The sequence below is a fragment of the Berghia stephanieae genome, chromosome 10 (assembly GCF_034508935.2).
Source record: "Berghia stephanieae isolate SIO BIC M18660-M18661 chromosome 10, UCSD_Bste_1.3, whole genome shotgun sequence".
Classification (NCBI taxonomy): domain Eukaryota; kingdom Metazoa; phylum Mollusca; class Gastropoda; order Nudibranchia; family Aeolidiidae; genus Berghia; species Berghia stephanieae.
Genome location: NC_088369.1, coordinates 13,417,889 through 13,434,250, shown reverse-complemented (window position 1 = coordinate 13,434,250; position 16,362 = coordinate 13,417,889). Strand labels below are relative to the sequence as shown.

The 16,362-nt window shown below is 38.4% G+C and overlaps 1 pseudogene across 1 annotated transcript; it reads left to right on the top strand.

Moving 5' to 3' along the window:
* The first annotated feature begins 8,661 nt into the window (after positions 1-8,661).
* On the top strand, positions 8,662-10,975 carry LOC144980545 (translation initiation factor eIF2B subunit beta pseudogene; annotated as a pseudogene). The gene has a single exon (XR_013646923.1). The product of XR_013646923.1 is annotated as a translation initiation factor eIF2B subunit beta pseudogene (transcript).
* Positions 10,976-16,362: the final 5,387 nt, after the last annotated feature.

The window sequence follows — 16,362 nt, the reverse complement described above, 5'->3', positions numbered from 1 at the left end:
ACTACTACTACTACTACACTACTACTACTATACTACTACTACTACTACTACACTACTACTACATACTACTACTAACTACATACTACTACACTACTACTACTACTACTACTACTACTACTAACTAACTACTTCTGCTACTACTACTACTACTACTACTACTACTACTACTCTACTAACTACTACTACTACTACTACTACTAACTACTACTACTACTACTACTACTACTACTACTAATGGATGAAATAGAGGTTGCATATTTCTGTGCTTCACTACGTGGGGAAAAAAAAGACAAATTGAAAGAGAAAACAATATTGGGTGCATCCTTTAATGACCCAAAGATTGCTCAAGGGTCAATTCCGTAGACTCTATGGTGATCTCCGATCTTATCTTAAAATGACTTTCTTGGAATCACCTCATTTTACCCAGGTGCAAATGAGTACCAGTTCGCTGATGAAAGTAATCTTTGACGGACTAGCATCATTCAGGAGAATAATAGAAAGTCAGCATGCTTCGTACCCGAAAGGCATCAGTTGAGTAAGTCACCTCGCCTAGTTCAATTTGCGGCGCTGCACTGCGGCTGACGCCTGTGTTATACCTCGTCCTAGCTAAATTTGCGGCGCTGCATTGCGGCTGACGCCTGGGTTATTCCAGTCTTACCTTGGAATAGACCCTCGAGAAAAATTTCCCCTATGGGATGAAAAAGGGAATTTTATTATTTTAAATTTTAAACTGTTATCTGTCTGCTCAACGCCACAGAAACATGGATAAGTTCTGGATTTATAAGCTTAGGAGGCAAGATGGCCCATGGTTAGCGCGTGGTACTCTGGACTCAGAGGTTCTGTGTTCGATTCCGACCGAAGCCAATTTGTACTTTCTAGAGCAAGAAAATTTACTCCAATCACTCAGTCCATTCAGGTGTAAAAGGGTACCTGTCAAGCTGGGATAGTAATCTGCGATAGACTACAGACTAGCGTCCCGTTCAAAGGTTTTCAAACAAATACGTTAACTGTCCGCTTCACGCTATTGAAACCGGAATAACTCCTGCACCATTGGCTACAAGGCTCTAAAGGACTTAATTTGTTTTACAATGAGTCCAAGTGGCTCAGAAGGACTTACTTAAAAATATTTTCATTGAGAATTCCCGAAATAAATAACGATAAAGATAATTGATCCCACAAGTTACCGAATAGATGTGCGACCGGTTTTAGACACGTTACTGCTGTGTAACAAAGTGTGACACTTCTTAAATTATATTTATAAACATACGTTTTTAAATTGCCGAAAATGTTTATGTTGCTCTGCCTTCTGTACGTGGTTTCATCACATAGAATTATTTTTTGAATTGTTCTTGCTTTTTTATATTCAGAATTGAAATAAATAAATAAATTATAACTGTGAAATTGAATGTAAGCTTCAGTTTAATATCAGAAAACAGATAAAATGGACGTTTCGGGTTTCCCCTTCATCAACAACACATGATGAATTAAAAACTACAGACGAATGAGATAATGTGGTAGTGGCGTTGTTAAGATGCATAAACAAAAACATTGATGGGCAGGAAATTGTATGCTACTTTGTGAGGAAGCGCGAATTAAAACAGAGCAATAGAAATTTATAAAAGGTGCGTCCTTAATTATGTCAAAAGAGGGGAGGCGGGAAGGAACTGTGTAATGCAGTATAGAAAGTGAACTAAAATAAAGTGTGGACTATTGTTGGAAAATAAATACAATGGAATTGGAAATATATACAAAATATAAGGGATGTAGGTATTAATATATTAGTGGCATTAGCCACAGCAGAAGCAACAATAGAAATAATAATAATAGTAGTAGTAGTAGTAGTAGTAGTAGTAGTAGTAGTAGTAGTAGTAGTAGTAGTAGTAGTAGTAGTAGTGGTAGTAGTAGCAGTCGTGGTAGTGATAGTAGGGGTCGGTGGTAGTGGTAGTAGTAGTGGTAGTAGTAGTAGTAGTAGTAGTAGTAGTAGTAGTAGTAGTAGTAGTAGTAGTAGTAGTAGTAGTAGTAGTAGTAGTAGTGATGCAGAAAATAAAGACAGGCATTTCAATTTTGACTTGGCGCCGCCAAGTCTGGGACTTTTTTGTCCTAGTGCGGAAGTCTACTATATTTTTCTACTATCACAAACGATATGAACACGGGACTGGGACAGTCCTGTCCCGTTGATTTTGTAGCATTTCACAACGGCTTGGGACACAACGGGACTGTTTTGTCCCGTCCCAATAGGTGCGGAAGATTACTCTAAATTCTATATGTTACAGATTTGGGACAGGACTGTCCCAGGACAGTCCTGTCCTAGTGCGGAAGAGGTGTAAGTTAGGTATTACTTGTTTAGGACACACACACACACACATACACAGACAACTCTTGACACGTCTTCGTTGGCACAGTGACACACCGATACGCCTCAGGGTAGAGGGGACACAAAGCGATGACACAGCGACACATTGCATCATTGATGAGGATGACCAACCATGACATAACTTTCATAATGACGGACGCCTTCATAAACGCAACATTACATAGCCCGATATTTCCCCAAAAAATTGAGTCACGATAAAAACTTGAGCTTTTAAATAGAGCAATAGCCACTAAATATGCTCAAAGCGCTTTCAAAGTGTCCATGACCAACAGCAACACGTAACATGTATATCACGAGCCAGGACACTGCTGAGTACGAGACATGACGCATGTTAGGCGATTTTAACTATCTATAGAATGCGCTTGGCCAAGGAGTTCACAACATTGCCATCCGGAAGTATAACGGATCATCACACAATCTCTGTGTAGCCATGAACTTTTATAGTCTGGTTAATACAGTTTAGTGAGAGAAACTCACAAACGCGGATGGAAAAAACAATAACAAAGGCCTGAGTGACGTCATCTGCATACTATCTATAGATAGTTCGAAGATGACGTCACTCAGGTCTTTGTTATTGTTTTTTGCAGTCCGCGTTTATGAGTAATGCTCACTGAACTGTATTAACCTGACTATAAACGTTCATGGATACACACAGTTTTGTGTGTTGGTCCGTTATTCTTACGGATGGCAATGTTATGAGCTTCCTAGCCAAGCGCATACTGTCTATAGATAGAATGCGCTTGGCCAAGGAGTTCACAACATTGCCATCCGGAAGTATAACGGACCAACACACAAACTCTGTGTAACCATGAACTTTTATAGTCTGGTTAATACAGTTTAGTGAGAACAACTCACAAACGCGGATGGCAAAAACAATAACAAAGACCTGAGTGACGTCATTTGCATACTATCTATATTCATGTTTTCGTCCAACCAGGTCATCAATCACATAATTTGTTGCTGTCCAACGATTGGACATTTCTTCACAAATGTAAACACACTGCTTTGTTTACAATTGTTTTAAACATACCCATGTGTCAAGCTGAATCAAATGACCAATCGTGATGTTAGATATTTAAAAAACGGTGAACACTTTCAGTAAGTGGGTCACTTTGAGCACATTTTGCAATGTGACCAATAACCTCGAGCCAGTGACATCTATAGATAGTATGCAGATGACGTCACTCAGGCCTTTGTTATTGTTTTTGCCATCCGCGTTTGTGAGTTGTTCTCACTAAACTGTATTAACCAGACTTTAAAAGTTCATGGTTACACAGAGTTTGTGTGTCGGTCCGTTCTACTTCCGGATGGCAATGTTGTGAACTCCTTGGCCAAGCGCATTCTATCTATAGTAGTAGACCTTACCTTATGGACAGTAGACCCCTTGTCAGTCAATGCTGCTGTACTATGGAAAAACCCATATTTAAAAATTTGGCCAGAAAACTCGTCCTTCAAATATCGATCGATTTAAATGATCCTCATCTTGGCAAAAAAAAAAACAAAAAACAACAAAACCTCTCAAACCTGGGACTTTGCGAAGTTTCTTTAGAGTTCCAGGTTTGAGAGTTTTTGCCAAGATGAGGGTCATTTAAATCGATCGATATTTGAAGGACGAGTTTTCTGGCCAAATTTTTAAATATGGGTTTTTTCAGAGGACGGCAGAATGGAGATTTTTTTAGCTCCTTATTGATGACACGATGGTGTTGGTGAAAAGACTGGCATTTTGACGTCATTTTTTGGTCGGTATCAGCTGTGCCTTCGTAAAGTTATGGATACTCACCAAAAAATGAAGTCAAAATGCCAGTCTTTTGCCACAAAAGAAAACAAATCGTGAGTTGTATTCAATAGTTCAACCAATGAAATAACTTGTTTTCATGAGCTCTACTAACGACAACTCACTAGGCGGTGCAAAAACCAAATAATGACGTCAAACTGCCAGTCCTTTTGGATTCCAGTATCAGACTATAACATAACGATGGCTACGGTGTCAGGCCATAACTTAACGAAGGCCACGAACTCACTCACTAGACGCTGCACAAATCTTTAAAATGACGTCAAATTATAAGTCCTAGAGGGTTCTAGTGTCAGGCTATCTGTTAACGATGGCTACTGGTTGACCAAGATCTTGACAATAAATGTATGAATTCCTTTATTCTATGCCCACTTCCCTCCGCAACGCTTCATGTATTTTCCCATTAAGTCAAATGGGGCTAGATCATAGCACTAGCACACTAGAGACGGGGGTCAGATATCATATTATTATATTCCATACGATGCTGATTGCTTGGTCGTCGTCTTTTCTTTTTTTTTTTTTTACAATAACTTTTGCAATATACGTCAATATCTCTAGTCAGTTAATTATTCACACCTGAGTCGAATGGAGTAATGTTACATACAGAACCTCACCCAAAGACAAAAAGCAATGGTTAAATTTTTGTGATTATTGTCACCCATCCAATCACCGACCACTCTCAACATCGCTTGACTCTGTCACAAAACAAGACATCAACTGTTGCAAAACTCTGACGCGCGGCGTCGGATCATTGATTTGAGTTCACAAAGAAATACTGCCCCCCCCCCCCTTTACACACACATACGCACACACACACACACACACACACACACACAGACACACACACCTACACAAACTATCAATAATTCGGTGTGTATTTTACTTCCTTTATTTGTCTTTGTTTATCTCGATGGTCTACGTTGTCTTACATTGTCTTGCAACATCAACTCCCAGGGGGCTTGGCTGAACTTGTGGGCTGAACAACTAACGAGCCGCTCAAAGAGCGACTTGAATGGGGATGATCTATACATATTACCTCCCGTGTGCTCGAGGTCATTGGTCACATTGCAAAATGTGCTCAGAGTGTATGAAAGGTGCCAGACAAAGCAAGAAAGAAAAATAAAATCAGTCGACCTCGACTTGGGATCGAACCTCAGACCTTCTGATTACCGGTCATATGTGTAATGATAGCACGTCTGACCGGTAATCAGAAGGTCTGAGACCACTTTGTTCAACTTGACACATGGGTATGTTTACAACTTCCATAAACAAAGCGGCGTGTTTACATTTACTAAGAAATATCCAATCCTTGGACAGCAACAAATCACGTGATCGATGACTAGGTTGGACGAATACCTAAATGTAGATCGTTCCCATACATTGCCTTTGTATTTTTTTAAAATATAGAACCAGGCCTCATTTTAATAGTATTAATTTGAAAATTAAAATGTGGTCTAGCGGTATTACTCTCGCCTTCGGATCGGAAGGTCCAGGGTTCGAGACCCGATCTGGACGGCGTATAGTTGAGTCCTTGAAAAACGCTCTTTACTCACATTCTCTCACCGTAATTAGGTGTAAAATGAGTACCTGGCCGTTAACAGAGAGTTGTCTCCGTCAGGAAAAAAAAATCGCCTAGCAGGCGTCGTGTCTCTTCATACATGTTAAGTGTTGCTATTGGCTCGGGACCTATTGTTAAGCACTTTGAGCACGTTAAGCGGACAGTACGCTATAAAATAAAATCTCACGTTAAAGTTTAAATGGGAATACTCTTCAACAGTCGTAACGTCACTTCCCTCGTAATGACGCATGGTAACTTAGTAACTGGCTCTAAACTATCGGAACAATGGCGGACGCCCTTATGAAATATTTCTCAGACGAGCATAAAAGCGTATCAAGAGGAAAAAAAAACCCATTATAAATCTGATCATGTTTTGACTTTTACACAATCTGATCACATGACATATGAAAAGTTCTAGCCAGCATGAAGAAGAAAAGGTACAGATTTTCTTTGTTTAGAACCACGATGGCCGTCGTTGCTGGGCGACGTGACATCAGACTATTGAATCCAATTTCCACTCAAATGTTAATTAGTCATAATCATACCCGACTAATTATTAATGCTAATCGTTTAGTTGGAAATTCTCACCTGTTCTGCCTGCCAGGCGAGTCGTGTTTATACACAAAACTATAAATTGTAAATTGAGCTTTTATATAGAGCAATATCCACTAAATGCGTTATCACAGTATAAAACAGCTCTAGTCTGTAAATAGGTTGAAAGTTAAAGTTGAGCTTTTATATTGCGCAATATCCAATAAACGTGCTCAAAGCGCTTTACAAGGCGTCCCTGGCCATTAGCAACAGTTAACATGTTGGACGAGACATGACGCCTGTTAGGCGATATTACAATTCTTTTCGGACAGACAAAATGCTGTTATCGGCCAGGAACTCATTTTACACCTGAGCATGGTGAGAGAATGTGAGTAAAGAGCCTTTTCCAAGGACTCAACTATGCACCGTGGGGGCTCGAACCCAGGACCTTCCGATCCGAAAGTGAGCGTCATACCACAAGACAACATAGACGTAAAAACTATGCGTAACCTTAATGTTTTTAGTCTGTTAGACATACTTTAAAGAGACCTAATCACCCAACTGATGATCTAAATCCAATATCAAAATGCTGATTCACGTAAACCCTCGTCTTGGCCAGAAAAACAACAAAAATAAGTAAATAAAAAAAAATATTTAAAAAACCATCAACAAAACAAACAAAAAATAAAATAAAATAAAACATAAATAAAAAATTATGGATAATATATTTTAAAACTCTCAAACCTGGGACTTTATAGAAGACTTTGCGAAATTCCAGGTTTGAGAGGTTTTTTTTGCTTGTTTGTTTGTTTTTTGTTTTTTTTTTTTTTTTTTTTGTTTTTTGTTTTTTTTTTTCAAGTTGAGGGTTATTTAAATCGGTCGCCACTTGAGTGAGGGTTTTCTGGCACTGGCACACAAATTATAAATACGTGTCTATCCAGTGTACGTCAGTTAAAAATCTATGGTGTCTGGAGAGCCGAAATTAACAACATGAGATCGGGAATCTATTTTTGTATGAAGAGGTTCATAATGACGTCTCTTTCATAATTGGCTTCAACAGTCGTGACGTCACTTCCCTCGTAATGACGCATAGTAACTTAGTAACTGGTTCTAAACTATCGGAACAATGGCGGACGCCTTTATGAGATACTTCTCCGACGAGCATAAAAGTGTATCCAGAGGAGAAAATCATTATAAATCTGATCATGTTTTGACTTTTATACATTCTGATCACGACATATGAAAAGTTCTAGCCAGCATGAAGAATAAAAAGTAACGATTTTCTTTGTTTAGAACCACGATGGTCGCCGTTGCTGGGCGACGTGACATCAAAACTATTGAATTCAATTAATAACATGAGATCGGGAATCTATTTTTTGTATGAAAAGGTTCATAATGACGTCTCTTTCATAATTGTCTCATGTGTTAGTTATATCCACCCCCTCCCCCTTGTCAATATAACTTATCGCCGCATCAAATTAAAATCAAAGAAAAGCTGGGAGTCGTGTAGAATTAGAATAGGGGAAATAATTCAGAAAAGTGAATGGAGCAGGCACTTATTTTGTATGTTGATGATAACAAGAAACGAAGTGAGTAGAAAAGTAACAGAGAACAATTATTAGAGAATAAAAACTTTTGCGGAGACGAGGGTACGAACTCATGGCCCTAATGTTACGGGCAACTCCACATGGCGTCGAATGTAGAGCGCCTTTCTTGTGGCCAGGCGAAGTTGCCGTAACAGTAAGGCTGTGAGTTCGAATCAAAGTTCATATTATTGTCAATTGTCCTCTCCCATATCTATTTGATTCATTTCTTTGTTATTCATATGGGAAATAACTGTGGAAATGTTCTGACTATCTAAGGTTATTTATGGGTTACCGCCCTGTATGATAGTTTATTAATAATCCAGAGAAGATATCTGAAGATTTGGACAGTAAAAATATGTAATAGAAAAAAGGCAAAATTAAATAAAACATATATAAATAATATCTAACATATTGGTACATTTCAAAACCATTTCCTTTCCCACCCCCCCCCCTCTCTCTCTTCCAAGTAGCTACAAAGAAGGTGCGGGTATAATATTATATCATTGCTGGAAGCTGTCATTCAATTTCTAAGGGAAATAACTGCAGAAATGGTCTGACTGGCTACGAGTATAAATTGATTACATCCCTGTCGGTACCATGAATGCGGGGAAAAAAAGAAAATAAATGAAAGAAAAAATAACTAATGATAAGAAGATGGAATACAAAATATCGCTTATGCTTTTGTAATTCTATGGTGGAACAAGCAAGGGAAATAGATAAATGATCAGATCGATAAATAACGAAGTAAATAAATACATAAGTAAATATTGTTGTCTTTATATTGATGATCAACAATTGTTTTACAGTTTTATTCGGGGATTGAGTCAACAGACAGTCTGTAGGTAAAACGTCAGATTATATCAAGGAAAATCAGTAACGATCAGGATTACTTTCTAAAAAAAAAAAATAACATGCCTTGGGACGGAGATAAAGCAACGGATTTAAGAGAGAGGATAATTTCATTTGTAGACGAAATGAAGAAAGGGAGCACTCAAGGATCCTGTGATGTAGCGATACAGACTATCAATTTACTCATAAGAATAATTTCACAAGTTAAAATTACAAATGCAAAGGAATTGATACGACATGTAAAAGCTGAGGGAAAGTACATCCAGAGTGGAGATCAATCAGAAAACATAATTGGTAACATGGTGCGCAGAGTTCTCAAAATTATTCGTGAGGAGTACAGAGAGCTTGTATCTGTTTCTGAAGTTACAGATGACTTCAAGAATCTTTCTCTCACTGATGAAGATGAGGATTATACTCAACCAACTCCAACTTTAAAAGCCTCAGTCATGGAAGCAATCAATGAATTGAAAACAGAAATAGAAGGCTGTGTTGAGAATATTGCAGCCTTAGCTCCAAATTATATTCATCACAATGATGTGATTTTAACTATTGGACGCTCAAGAACAGTTGAAGCATTTCTTAAGATGGCATCTCAGAAAAAGATAAAATTTCAAGTTTATGTGTCAGAAGCTGCTCCTTTTTATCAAGGTCATGTCATGGCGAAAATGTTGGCGGAAGCAAATATCAACACCACTCTCATTACAGAGTGTCAGATTGGCACCATCATGCCCCGTGTAAATAAAGTCATTATTGGGACACACTCATTCATGGCAAATGGAGAGCTTAAAGCTGTAACAGGTTCCAATATCCTGGCACTCATGGCAAAAGAGCACAACAAACATGTGATCGTTTGTTCAAGTCTGTACAAGCTGTCCCCCCTTTTTCATAGTACTCCAAAGCACGCATCATTCAACAAATTTGCAAGCCCAAGTGAAATTCTTGACTTTGAAGATACTGAGTTGTTCTCTAAAGTGGAAGTTGTTGCTCCAATATTTGACTACGTTCCCCCAGATCTCGTCTCCATGGTCGTCTGTAATAATGGAGCCCAATCCGTGACTTATGTGTATCGTCTAGTCAAGGATTTTTATCATCCAGATGACCAAGAATTATAGATTTGATTTACATGTCATGGGAATGAGTGAAAGTGTGTCATAGGTCATTAAACTTAAATGTCTCAATATATTTTCTGTCATGAACAAACTACTCTGCTCTGTTGAACAATGGCGCGGCAACAACAACAACAAAAATGCGTTGAATTATGGCACCTTGACTGTTTCATCAAAATGGAAATAATTTCTATGTACTTTTTCAACAGTCCCAGAAGTGCAGTTTTCAGATTTTTGGGATTTGAAGAGAAAATTTTTATTTTTGTATTTAAGGCATAGCACAATCATAAAATTGACGGATCAGAACTTTTGTCAGACTGAGGACTCTCAAGTCGAGTTACTAGTTCTTAAAGACCTTGTCTCTGTCAGGTCTTATTAATAATAGTTGATATGCTTTTAACTTAATTCACTTCACTTCATAGGTATTCTCAGTTATAAAAAAATCTGGAAAATTTGTGTCGATGCATGAAAGTTTCCCAGAGCATTTAAAGGTTTTTAAAGCCAATTAGCTCTAAAACGATATGATACAATACAAAGAATGAATCATATTTACACAATCATTGTAAGGAGACATGCCATCAAAGTTTGTCTGATCTAAGTTGTTTACTAATTTTAAAAAAAATGTAATTCCATGAAAACAAAATGTATTTGGTTGTAATCTTTAGCTGCTCAAATAAATTAATAAGAGCCAAATGAGTGGATTTCTGTAGTTTATAAATTTCCCTCCACCAGATCATTAATTTCAGTTTGCGTGATCCATGTAGATATTTTGTATCTATTAATTTATTGTCAAATAATATTTTTTCAAGGAATACCATGTCAACAACTGGCTTGCCACATGAAGAGATGAGGTTTTTTTTGTTTTGTTTGATTGTTTGTGTGTTGGTGTGTTGGTTTATTTGATTGCTTTCAGCCAAACATGTATTGTATAATTATGGTAACAAAGTTCTTAAACAGGATAAGCAATCCTTTCGTTTTTGAATTGTTTTTAAATGGAAGAACCATGTGGAGTTAAATCACAGTGTTTATAACGTCTACAATGTGATGTAAAGAGAAAAAATGAACAAGATTAGGGGTTTGACGTTTATGATACATTTAAAAAAAATGATAATTGACGATTAAATCATGATAATAATAAAAATACAAATTCTTTAAATAAAAAAAAAAAAAAATAAAAAAAAAAATTCGGGGATTCAATAAAAAAAAATAATTATTTAACAAAATAAATAAAATCAAAAAACAAAAACAATCCGGCACATTTTAATTACCGATTTACTTCCAGATGCCACCTTCCACAGATTCTGAAGATGAACACTTCGAAAACCGTGGCCATAATATATTATCCAGCAGTAATTGGGTAGCTGGGTCTGTTAGATCTGGCGGAATGTACTTTGCGATAGACTAGCGTCATATCCAAAGGGTAGTAAGCAATTGCTATTGTCCAGTTCACGCTAGAGAAACCGGGATAAACTCCGGCTCCATGGGGCTAATAGCTCCGAAGGACTACTACGGTGAAAGAATGCGAGTAAAGAGCCTTTTCCGAGGACTCGACTATGCGCCGCTTAGAGCAGGACTCGAACCCTGGACCTTCAAGTCCCAATGCGAGTGTCATACCACTAGACCACATAGCCGCTGACCTATTTCACCCCTACACGACACTGCTGTGACAAGAATGGTCACAATTGTAAAGCTGTTCATTAAATCCTCTTGAAATACTTGCAGGTTTTTATTTTATGTCTGTGGTGGAAATGGAAGATGTTGGGGGGTCCAAAAGTCCTTAGAAAACGCTCTTACCATTCTCGGATCTTCAAGTTGTTGTTGGTGTTGTGCGTGTTCTAGCAATCGGTCTCAGCGAGGGATTCCACGGACGCGACGTGGACGCTTGCTACATGTGTCCGTGTTGAAGATCCAAGAGAAGAAATTATGCCCTACGGAACTGACCTCCCTGGGAATAAATGGGTAATACGGAACAGAGCTAGAGCAAAACTCGGGAGAACAGCTGATGGAAGCATGAAAAGGTGGGGGCAGGTAAAGACTAGCTTGTGCACATGTGGATGCCCAGAGTAGACAATGAAGCACATCCCTAGAGAATGCCAGGACGGGCCCAGCTGCACTGATCATGATCTAAGAGTCTGCTCCCCAGATGCTGTAGAGGAGGTTCGGTGTTGAAGCGACAAGCTATGAGTATGAGTAATTGCCCGAGAAGACTTTTGTCCTTGTTGAAAAAAAAAAGAAGAAAATTGCGCCTGTTGGTCCCATTAAAGTTGCTCCTTAAATTCTCTTGAAATGTCTATGGTGGAAATGGAGAGGTAATTCGGCTGTCAGATGGCCAGTATTCCTAGCGGCCAATTTCAAAAATGGCAAAATAGAACCACACGTGGCCAAACTCTCCTACCACTCTGACTGTAGCCATCGTTAAGTTATAGCCTGACACCGTAGCCATCGTTATGTTATAGCCTGACACTGAAATCCAAAAGGACTGGCAGTTTGACGTCATTTATTTGTTGTTTTTTTTGCACCGCCTAGTGAGTTGTCGTTAGTAGTGCTCATGGAAACAAGTTATTTCATTGGTTGAACTATTGAATACAACTCACGATTTGTTTTCTTTTGTGGCATAAGACTGGCATTTTGACGTCATTTTTTGGACAGTGTCAGGCCATAACTTTACGAAGACCACGCTCTGACCCATTAGAAAAACTCACCGGTTTAATAGAAACGCCATTATATGTGTAGCCATCTGGCAGCCCTATGTTCGTTTATTTTTGTTTTTTTTTTTTTTTGTTTTTTTGTTTTTGTTTAATCACGTTCAAATCCCACTGTTCAGTTTAAAATTCATTTGAAAAGCTCTGATCTTCACTCATATTATTACCTCACCATTAAAAAAGTAGTCCTTGAGAGCCATTACGCCCGTGGATTCGGAGTTCATCCCGGTTTCTATAGCGTGAAAAGGACAATAGCAATTGCTTGATTTCCTTTGGATAGGGCGCCAGTCTATCGCAAAGTACTTTCAGCCAGATCTAAGAGATCCAGCTACCCATTCACTGCTGGGTAGACAGGGGGGTCAGAAAAAATATCGACTGCACACAGGATTGATCTTGGTCCCTTTGCCTGTGAGGCGAGTGCCTTGAAAACAGAGCTATCGGGACCCTCTCATCATACTCAGGTAAAAATCAGTGCTTGCCTAAGAACAGTTTTGTCCTTGTCGAAAAAAAAATTATTTGCGGTGGTTGGTCACAATGCTCTTGAGATGACTAGATAGTCTGTGGTGGAAACATTACAAACAAAACTAAAAAAAAAAAAACAAGAAAAAAACCCCAGAAAAACAAAACAAAACAAAAAACCCCAACCCCCCCCCCCCCCCCTCCTCTCCCCCACTAAAATAAATAACAAAACAAAAGCAAACAAACAAGAAAGTCCAAATAACACTGTTGAGTTCACTTATAATATTATCTCACCATACTCGGGTAAAAAAGAGTATACGTGTACTTGCTTGAGAACAGTTTTACCCTTGTCGAAGAAAATAAATAATAATAAATTCCGCCTAAAGTTAACAATCTGCATTTCTGGTGCTACACGTTCAGTATTGTTGTTGAGTTGGTTGAGAGCCTATGTAAAGTGTTTTGAGCACATTACATGAACATTGGACTATATATAAAAGGCCGAGTAAATCTCCTCTTCTGACATTTTAAAAATTTCATTAACATGGTATTTTTTAAATTTTGTTGTTGTTGTTGTATTTGCAAGTTAACGATTATTTTCTAAACCTACAGTGAGCGACGAACGACGTGGAAGAAACGAAGATCTGTCCTAAGACTCTACTATTGTCGGCATATATAAAATCTTGATCTTCAATCTTCACATGGTTTGTATTTTCAAACAGCCCCACTGGCCCATCACTGCAAATGTTCAGTTACCTTCCAATCAAAACAGGGAACAGTCACATATTACATTGGCGAGCAAGTGCATTCAAAACTGTCTTGAAACTTTCCAAACATTCAAAGTACGTTAAGTCCAGTGGCGAGGGGTCCCGATAGCTCAGTTGGTAGAGCACTCGCTTCACTTGCAAAGGGACCGAGATCGATCCTGGGTGCAGTCGAGATATTTTCTGACCCCCCCCCCCCCCTCTTCCACCCAGCAGTGATTGGGTAGCTGGGTCTGTTAGATCTGGCAGGAAGTATTTTGCGATTGACGCTGTCCGTTTCACGCTATAGAAACCGGGATAAGCTCCGGCTCCATGGGCCGAATGGCTCTGACGGACTTATTAAGTCGGGTGGCAGGACATTCCAAGCATTTATTCTTCGTGGGGGGAAAGGCTGTATTTCTATGTATTGTGATGCACTGTATCAACCTTTAAAACGTATCCATCAGATTTTTTTAATACTGATTTTTAAAAAAAATGTAGTTTGGGGTGTTGATGGGTGCATTTGGAAGGCAACAATACGGGATGCCTTGCGCCGGTTTTTCAATGGTTTCCATTCAAGTTCAAGGGACTGGAGGGAGAACGTGACACAACCCGGGTCTCTGGATTTGCATCCGGTTGCGATTCTTGCTGCTGCTCTTTGAATTTTTTTTTCAATTTTGTCTATGTCCTTTTTTGTGTGTGTGCTGTGTGCAAGGGATCCATACAGATTTATTTTTTAAAAAAACAAACAAACAAAAAACAAACTTACTATCAATAACAAGCTGGAAAATGACATCCTCCTTAACACAGAAACTAGAAACCTTTCAGAACAAGTGTCTTAAAATAATTTTTAATTAATTTTGGCCTACAAAAATAAAAACAGTGGATTTATTAAAGAAAGCTGACTGCACTTGTATTGAAAGCCAAATAAAAAGAAGATGGCGTTGGATGGGTCAGGTGGCCAGAATGGAAAAAGGGTCACTTCCCAAGACAGTCCTGTACTGGACAGCAGATGGGAAGAGAAAGCGGGGAAGACCTAAAGAAACCATGGAGAAAGAATTAAAGGGAGCATGCCTGTCCTGGAATACAGCCACCGCAAAAGCAGCCGATCGCAAATAAAAAAAAATAAAAAAAAATGGAGATGTCTGGTGGATGCCCTGTGTGCCTCAAGGCCGAAGAGGATTACTATAAGATAACTATCAATAACAGTACCTACATAACAATTTCAACAATAATTAAACAAAAAAAAAAAATAATAAAAATGACATTCCGCGCCGTATCGTTAGATGTTACTTAGGCATTCCACGACGGAATATGGATAGTTCATCAAATAAACAGCTGATGTCAACAGAAATCACACATGTTTTCCAAAGTGAATCGATCGGGGGATGAGAACTTTGTACTTTTTTCTATATTGTCTATGTCCTCTTTTTTTTTGGTGTGTGTGTGTGTGTGTGTGTGTGTGTGTGTGTGTGTGCAAGGGGTCCACACAGATTTATTTAAAAAAAACAAACAAACAACAAAACAAACACACTTACTATCAATAACAATACCTCTATAACAATTAAAATAAAAATAAAAAAAATAAAAAAAGACCTTCCGCGCCGCATCGTTAGATGTTACTTAGGCATTCCACGACGGAATATGGATAGTTCATCAAATAGACGGCTGGTGTCAACAGAAATCACACATGTTGTCCAAAGTGAACCGATCGGGGGATGAGAACTCAGCCCAAGGAAAAAAAAAAAAGAGATCGATCCCGGGTGACGTCGAGATTTTTTTGTTGACATCTTGACCACCATCAGTGGTATAGATAGTAGCTAGGTCATATCCAGAGGGTAGCAAGAATTGCTATTGTCCGTTTCACGCTACAGAAAGCGGGATAAACTCCCACTCCATGGGCTTAATGGCTCGAAAGGATTAGATAGAGACGACAGACTAAAAGGACAATACCATACGTTGATTGAAATCAAAATGTACACATCCCTCATTTAAACAGTAATTTTGTTTCACGTACCGCTTCCCCCCCCCCCCCCCCTCACAACACATCCCAAGACACTACATAAAAAAAACAACAAAAAACAAACAAACAAAACTAAATAAACAAAACACAAACACAAACACACACGCACACACACACACGCACACACAAAACAATAGAACAATAAGTTCTTTAAATGTTCACTGTCCTAAAAAAAATAAAGCATTTCATATAAATTGGAAAGAAAGAATCTCTTTCCTGAGCTTGTGGGAAAATGGCGACGTAAGCTGCGAGGATATATAAATTTACTACCATGAAATAGATACAGGAGCATTGTATTCTATGCTAATTTGACACAGAATCGGTTTACAGAGCACAACCAAACATAAAGATCTCAGTCGCCTAAACTACTAACTAAGCTAAAACGTGAAAAGCTTTTTATAACCCTAACAACAAAAGCGGAGGACAGTGAAAAGCAGAACTCAACACGTTCCGATCCGATGACTATGAAGCGAAAGGCGCCTGGAGAAGTAGGATTCCTGCAATGAATAGTGAAAAAGAAAGCTCAAGTGATATTTATAAGGCGGCATGGAGGTTTAGTATTAGAAGAAATTAATACATTAAGTTTTAGATAAAGGAAAAATAAAAGACCGAGGAAAATACTCATAATATTTGTAATAAAAT